Below are 8,492 nucleotides of genomic sequence, written 5' to 3'. Positions count from 1 at the left end.
GTCATGCTGGGTAAGGTGGAGGGTCAGAGAAAAAGAGGAAGACCCCTAATGAGATGGATTGGCCAGGTGGCATCATTGATGGACTCAAGTGTGACAGCGGTAGTGAGGTTGGCTCAGGATTGGACATTGTTTCGTTCTGCTGTGCATGGGGTCGCTATGAGTCGGTTCCGACTCAATGGCACCTGACAACAATAATAACAGGAGAATTCCAAATGTATCAAGACCTCTGTTTTGCCTACTCCTCCTCTTCAGCAGAATCTCCCTATCAGTGAAAAAAGGAGTTCCTCAACTTTTTGAGTCTAGGCATCCTCACTCTAGTGACAGCCATATCCATTACAGATCGTATTGTAAACAACCATCTAAATATCCAATATCCAGTCCAATAAATTATCGTCTCCTCTGTGACAAAAGAATTGGACAAAGGTTCAGGCAGGTCCTAAGGGTGCTCAAAAACTCACTGAATTCATTAGTTAAGATGGTCATGGATTGTCACATAGCCCTTGATTATCTACTAACCAAAGAATGGGGCCTTTGCACAATAGCAAATACAACTTTGTTGCACCTACATAAAATGTAATTGGGGAAGTGGAACTCAAGGTCCATCACATTCTGGAGAATAGTAAGTGGCTACAAGGACAAAAAATAGTATTCTCTCAGCCTCTCTAGTCTCAAATTAAAGATTATCTTCTCTCACTAACCTGGATCTGTCACTTCCTGGGGCACCTGACCATCATATTTCTACTACTCATCTTCGTATCTTCTATTATAAACCTGATAACTTCCTTTGTAACTAAGATAATAGCATCTTTTCATAGACAAATTATATCAACTCATGCTTTGCTGCATTTACAACAACTTTCTCTGAGTATTATATACCAGGCAGGTCGAATCTTCAAGCAAATATCCACTTAATCATCTCTTTTGTTCTCCATTCAGCTGTATCATCCTGCAACTGCCAGCCCTGAGCAGTGAGACAAAAACCTCTTCAACCTAAGGACAAGAGGGAACAAGTACACTACCATAGGAACAATGTCCTCTATCAGCAGGAATCAGCTACTACAATCACCCCTCTTTTCTGAAGCATCAGGGAAACCTAATCCCTGAGGGGGAAATACTAGACAGTTAGTTTAGAGAAAGAAAGGCCAGAAAGAATTGCCTAGAAGCACTGCAATAAATCAGTGTTGCATTTAGGTCATGGATACAATTATAACAGACTGAATTTAGGGACAGTGTTTATTAAGACTCAATGAGGGAAACATCAAACAGACATCATCCAGGGATTAGACAAGCATAATCATCCAGAAACACTGACGAAGGCACTAAGCACAAACATCAGGAGACACTGACAATGGCATAGGAAGCCAAATCCTCTACAACTAGTACACAAAAGCTTAGTCTAAGTAATTAGACTAAGTCGGGACAACCATGCAAAGAGCCTGACAAAGTCACTGGAAGCCAAGCCTCCTCCAAATAGTATATAAAAACTAGTCTGAGTAATCATTGGATGTCCTCTCTCTTGGGATGTGAAAGCTCATTCTCCACTCTACAAAAGCATCTATCTTTGTCTATAATTAACAAATCTTCTTGCTTGCTTAAACATCTGTCTGTTTGGCTCTTTTCACATATGTATTGGCCTGTTGCTGTTGTTGTGGAGTGCCGTTGAGTCGGTTCTGACCCATAGCGACCCTGTGTAGGGTTTTCAAGGAGTAGCTAGTGAGCTTATACCACCAACCTTGCAGTTCAAATGGCTTTTCAGTCTGGCGCATTCGCCCACAGTGCCGCACCAGGACTCCTACACTCTAATAATTCTTTGGAAGGAAAATAAGACCAAATCAGAACTCTTCATCCACACTGTGATAGTGAGTGGGATCTTAAAAGCTGTGAGAGGCTATCAAAGTTTTGACTAGAGCACTCTACCTGACCAGAGGGGAAAAAAGTGATAATAATTGAAGACACTTGCAACCAATTGGTCCAATGGCTAATGGGGCAGGAAATATCAGTCTGTGTGACCCTGAGACCAAAAGAACTATATGGTACCAAGCTACCATTACTAGCTGCTGTAAAATAAATCACACCAGAAGATCCTCAACAGAGTGGAGACAGTGTGAAACTAAATTCAAAATCATAAAAAAAAGTCCATGCATACTTGTCATACAGAAATTGATCAAGACTATGACCCTTTGTCACATTCAGATCTGGAACTGAAGTCACCAGTGGTTTAATTTTCAGTTAATTAATGGATAAATCTATTGTTGGAACAACAATACTAGCGAAGTACACACACCATAGCATAGTGACCCCTTTGAGATCAAAAGGGAACCATACAGCAAAAGTAAAACTTGATTAAGGATAAATAAAATAAGAACTATCAGAAAGAAGTGGGATAAATAATGTTTACTGAGAGGATTAAAATCATTGAGATGAAATGAAATGTGCATGACCTAAAACTGATGATCTGCTCTATAAACCTTCATCCAGTTAAAAACAAATGCTTTTTAAAAAAATTTTTTTTTAAATCACATATATTGCATTGAGCAATACTGGTGCATAAGTGTTTTTTTGTGTTAAAGAGTAAAGACATCACTTTTAGAACTAAGGTGATCTGACACAAGCCATTTTATTTTCAATTGTCTTATATGAATGTAAAAGGTGGACATGAACCTGAAAAAAACAGAGAAAAATTGATGTGTTGGATAATGGCATAAATGGAGAATATTGAAAGCATTATGGACTAACAGAAGAACAAGCTAATCTGTTTTGAATAAAGTATAGCAAAAATGCCCCTTAGAGGAAAGAATGGTGAGACTTTGTCTCAGGTACTTTGGACATGTTATCAGGAGGGACCAGTCCTTGGAAAAGGATATCATGCCTGGTAAAATAGAGAGTCATCGATGAAGAAGAAGATTCCCAATGAAATGGACTGACACAGTGATTGAAACAACGTACTCAAACATGATAACAGTTACAAGGATGTCACAGGATTAAGTCATGTTTCATTCAATTATGCACAGAATCACACTAAGAGTCAGAGCCAACTGGATGGCACCTACCATCAACAACAAGTGCTCTTGACAGCACTGGGAGCGGAAGTAAAATTTAATTTTAAAAATCCTTGCCCTTACATATAATTCTAGAACATGTATGCATTGAAAGTGATAGAGAAATCCAGGCTACTGAGATAAAAAGAAACAGTAATGAAGTAGGCAAAAAGGGAGGAGAGGAAATTATTAAAAGCTATTTAAGATTTAGAGAGCGGGTGATGGGACAGCAATTTCCTTAGGTTCAGGCAGTATTTCAATCCCTAGTTCTTACCCACACAGTACCCAGAAAAATAGTAAAAGTTAAATTACCCATTTAGATAAGTATTTTGAATCTTCATGACTTAAAAGGATTTCTATACTCATATTACAAAGATAACTTTAAAAAAATCAGTAAGTAATTAAAACTCACATAGAAAAATGGCAAATAATTCAAATAAAAGAATTTCATTGATTGATTTTTTTCAAAATCCAAAGAGCTTGTGAGGTATTTGAGTATAAAAAACAGTAATTATTTAATATGCTAGTGAAATGTTAGTAGGCTCTACCAACGCTTAAAGAAGAACTTACAGGAATTCTCCACAACTTTGTCTGGAAAATGAAGAGCACAGGGAGCATTTTCTTACTCATTCTGTGAACTCAGCACTACTCCAATATAAAAACCAGATACAGATTTTATAATAAAGGAAAATTACAAATCAATATTACTCTTAAACATAAATTTTTAAATCCTCAGCAAAATATTAGCAAAACAAACCCAGCAATTACAAAAAGAACTATACACTACAACCAAATGAGATTAATTCCTGAAATGAAAGACTGGTTCAAAATTTGAAGGTAATAGCCCACATCAGCTCACTAAAGAAAAAAATATATATCATATCAATTACAGAACAATAAGCATTTGATAAGACTCAAAATCACTGCTTATGTTTTAAAAATTCTCCAAAAACTAGAAATACATGAACTTCCTTGACTTGATAAACAGCATCTTTGAAAACTTACCTCTGGTTGGTTATGTGCTGTGGAGTTGGTTCCGACTCATAGCGACCCTGTACAGGGTTTCTGAGTCTGTAAATCTTTAAGGGAGCATAAAGTCTCGTCTTTCTCCTGTGGAGCAGCTGGTAGTTCTGAACTGCTGACCTTTCAGTTCGCAGCCTGATTCGTAACCACTATGCTACCAGAGCTCGTTAAACTTCCCTCGAGGATCATGCTAAATAATGAAAAACTAGACACTTTCTTCTTTAAATCAGGTACAAGGCAAAGATATTCCTTCTTACCACACTTATTCAACATTAGAAGCACTAACTAATACAACAACACAAACAAAAAATGAATGATATACAGATTGTTGTTGTTGTTGTTAGGTGCCATTGAGTCAGTACCGACTCATAATGACCTTATGCTCAGCAGAACGAAATCCTGGGCAGATTAGGAAATAAAGCTTCCTTTGTTCACAGAAAACATCATTCTCTATATAAAAATCACAAAGAAAGAGCAATAATGAGAAGAATGCTGAACTATATACAGGAGGTAAAAGTGACAGTATACAATATAAATATATAACAGTGAAGTGTTTCCCACATATCAATAATGAACACTATATATACATATATATATACCTTTACAATAACATTTACGTGTTAGCCAAACAAAATGCATACAAAGTTGATAGGTAGAATGTTATAATACACTTTGAGAGAAATAAAAGAAGAATCAAATAAATGGAGAGATAGATTATGTTCATGAATTAGAAGAATCAATAAAATTGTTAAAATATCAATCCTTCCCAACTTGAACTAAACATTTAATGGAAGTCCAGGGCTGCGAACCTTAAGGTCAGCGGTTCGAAACTACCAGCCGCTCCACGGGAGAAATATGAGGCTTTCTACTCCCGTAAAGATTTACACCTTCGGAAACCCTGTACAGGGTCGCTATGGGTCGGAACCGACTTGACGGCACTTAACAACAACAACAACAAATTACATTTTGATGTTGTTGTGCTATTAAATTGTTTCCAATACATAGCAACCCTGTATTAGGTTTCCAAGAGGCGACTTGTAGATTTATACCGCTGACTTTGCAGTTAGCAAACCAGTGCTTATCCTACAGTGTCACAGTAGGACTCCACGATATTATATAGGTATTGATAAAATGATAGATGAGTGCTCGCTTTGGCAGCACATATACTAAAATTGGAACGATATAGAGAAGATTAGCATGGCCCCTGTGTAAGGATGACATGCAAATTCGTGAAGTGTTCCATATCTTTTTGGTTGTTTAAATTATTATATTTTCCTGAGTGTTTCTGTGTACACCTGCCCCCCCCCCAAAAAAATAAAGTAATGGAAACAAATACTGTTGAATGATGATGCATGGAGGAGATTGTAATCATTGCAATGAAATGATGGTGTAAAGCCAATGTTCTTCCATGTAAACTATCACTCAATTCACAATAAAAACTAAAAAAAAAAAAAAAAAAAAGATAAATGAAAATAGCACTTAATGCCTGTGGTCCTTCTCCCCCACCCCACTCCCTAAAAAAGCATAATTCTAATATAATCAGGAGAAAAGCATCAGACAAATACCAGTATCAATTGACAGACATTTTATAAAATGCTTGACCAGTACTCCTCAACACTGCAGCACTGTGGCTGTGTAGGATAAGCTCAGGATTTTGAACCTCAAAGTCAATGGTTCAAGTCCACCAATGTCTTCTAGGGAGAACGATGAGGTTTTGTGCTCCCACAAAGATTTAAACCTTCAGAACTCTGTACAGGTCCACTTTGAGTCAAAAAAGATTCAACAGAACATAACAACAATAAAAACTCTTCAACATTATCATAGTCATCAAAAACAAGGGGAAAAACCCCACAATAATAATAATATAACAAGGTAAATATTATGAAATGACAGTACACGGAGGGGATTGAAATCATTGTAATGAAACAAAATACATGATTTGTTGAATGTAAAACTAATGAACCTTCACTCAATTCACAATAAAAAGTTTCTTTAAATAAAAAAAAAAGAAAAGAGGTGGGGTAGAGGGGGAAAGGTGTTTTTGTTTGGAAGGAATTGAATTTGTGTTACTGGTGGTAGAATATTTTGGAAAAAGATAATGACAATGGTGGCACACCATGAAAAATGTAATTACTGTCATTGAATTGTAAAAGGTGGAAGTTGTATTAGTGAATGTTTTAGTTTGTACATTTTTTCGAAAAGAAAAGAAAAGAAAGCTGGAGGGAAAAAAATCTGTGATGGTCACAGGAGTGTAAGGAGATATGACAAATCATTTTAATGTGGGATTCTGAATGGGAGATGCTAATTATAGTAAATTGAGTATGGGGTTTATGAGAACTATCTGCATTGCATTTGCAATTTTTCTGTAATTACAAAAATGTTTAAATAGAAAAAGTGTATTAAGAATTTTAAATGTGAACCAAATGCAAACACCTTAGAAACAGTAAGCTATAGCTTCACCCAGATTCCTCTACAAGCCTTGGGGCTGGGGGGAAATAACTGCTGTAAGGCTCAAATACTTCTTCCTTAAAATCAGCATTATGATGCAAATTTCATAAATGAATTAATAACTAAATAAAACAATGATAGTTAAATCTCAAGCCTCATATAACTCAGTGAAATTTTGGATACACAATGATTCAACCCCTAACTCATTCATTCCCCATTTCTACTATGCTATTTTCATCCCTCATCTTTTTATGATTTTGGCAAAAGCATTAATCAGTTCCTCACAATGAAAAGGGCAGTCTCTCCACAGGATGAGCATGATGGTGGACATCCCCTGTCATAAACTCTGCACTCTCCACTAATTTCAGAATTGTCAATCCTGTAGCCAAAACGTATGGTCACACCGTTACCTGGTTAAGCTCATGTTTCACATAGCAAGCCGAGCCTTCATTGTTAATCAGACATTAACTATTATGTGTAATTTCCTAAGCATACATTACAGTTTCATTAATCCCAACATTTTACTCTCCTGTTGTCTCCTCTTTCAAAGATCAGTTCAATCATAAACTTCTCTGTGAAGTCTTCACTTAGTTTCCCAGGAAGTAGGCAAACATGTGATGTACTTCATTAAGTTTGTAGTTCCATCACAGGATGCAGAATTTGTTTATTTACATGGCTGTTGCCCTGTGCAGACTGTAAGATCCTGAGGGAAGGAACAATGTCTAATAGCAGGTTATTCAGCACTGAATTATATTCATTTCAGAAACATAATTTAGTGCTAAATAAAAGTTTCATGAGTTACTAACTAAACAAAAAGTTGAATAAAGTTAAACAGATCCTTCCAATAATGGTGGTGAAAGGAGATGCTGTAAAACAAGGAGAAATTCTGTTGACCAATGAAGGCCTAGTAATGAAAGCCAAAGCAACGCAGAGAAAACCGAGTACAGAAAGAAGACATTTTAATATATCCAGAATAACGCTCCAGAATCAGGGTCCTTAGCTTAGCAGGACTTTATGTCATTAAAATTGCCTTTGTTTGTTATTCCTGTTGAAACCCCTGAAATTATTTCCAATAAAAGAGAGCCATCACTCATCCCCCATTTCCCAGTACCTGAGATGCTGTCGCTCATCCAGATGTTATCAGGGAAGAAGAGTCTGTGTTCACCAATACTGTTTCTTTCTTGTATCACTGCTAAAGTTGTAAGCTGTGACCCCCCGAAGGGCAGGGAGATGAAACCACTCATGAGGTCTCTGGAAGATACAATTGTGTTTTCTCATCATTTGGAAATTGTCAAATAGGTATGAGCCAATGTAGAGGAAGTATTTACAAGTCTTTGGCTTTAGTGGATGAATTCCCATGTGCCTCATTACTGAAGTATTATTTGATCTTACACTCCCTGAGAAATGTATTTCTCTGGAGTTACAAGAGAAACAAAAAGGAAACTTGTGCCAGTTTTGACTCTTGGGAGACAACTTGCTGCTCGGTGCACATCTTTTATCACATTGGACTCCTTCCCAGGAGGTGGTCACCTGCTGGCATTTTTACCATGTCTTTCATTCTGATTAATTGACAGTAGACCTTAAATTAAAAAAAAGGAAAGTCATCCCTGTCAGTAGAGAATCAGGAGAGATGCTTTTAGAATGATCTCTAGTTTCTGCACATATAAAGATCACAACATAGTAGGAAACATTTATATAAGGTGGTTATTAGTCAGAATCATTTTATCCTATCATAGACAGCATTGTACTTCAAGGTAGATTTCGAAATGCTGTTTTTGACAATTACTGTGATGCCATTCTTATTCAGCTTGTCTTTCCCAGCATACAATTCAGAATGGCCAATACCAATCCATTTTAGCTCATTAATGTCTAAGACATGGCTATTTATGTGTTCCATTTCATTATTTTTTAATTTTTTTAATGTAAAAAAGACATGTCTTTTATTTGGGGGGCATTTATTTTTAAGGCAGCAGGAATGAAGGT

This window comes from Chrysochloris asiatica, unplaced genomic scaffold (assembly GCF_000296735.1).
Source record: "Chrysochloris asiatica unplaced genomic scaffold, ChrAsi1.0 scaffold00268, whole genome shotgun sequence".
NCBI lineage: Eukaryota > Metazoa > Chordata > Mammalia > Afrosoricida > Chrysochloridae > Chrysochloris > Chrysochloris asiatica.
This window is presented reverse-complemented; position numbering follows the sequence as displayed.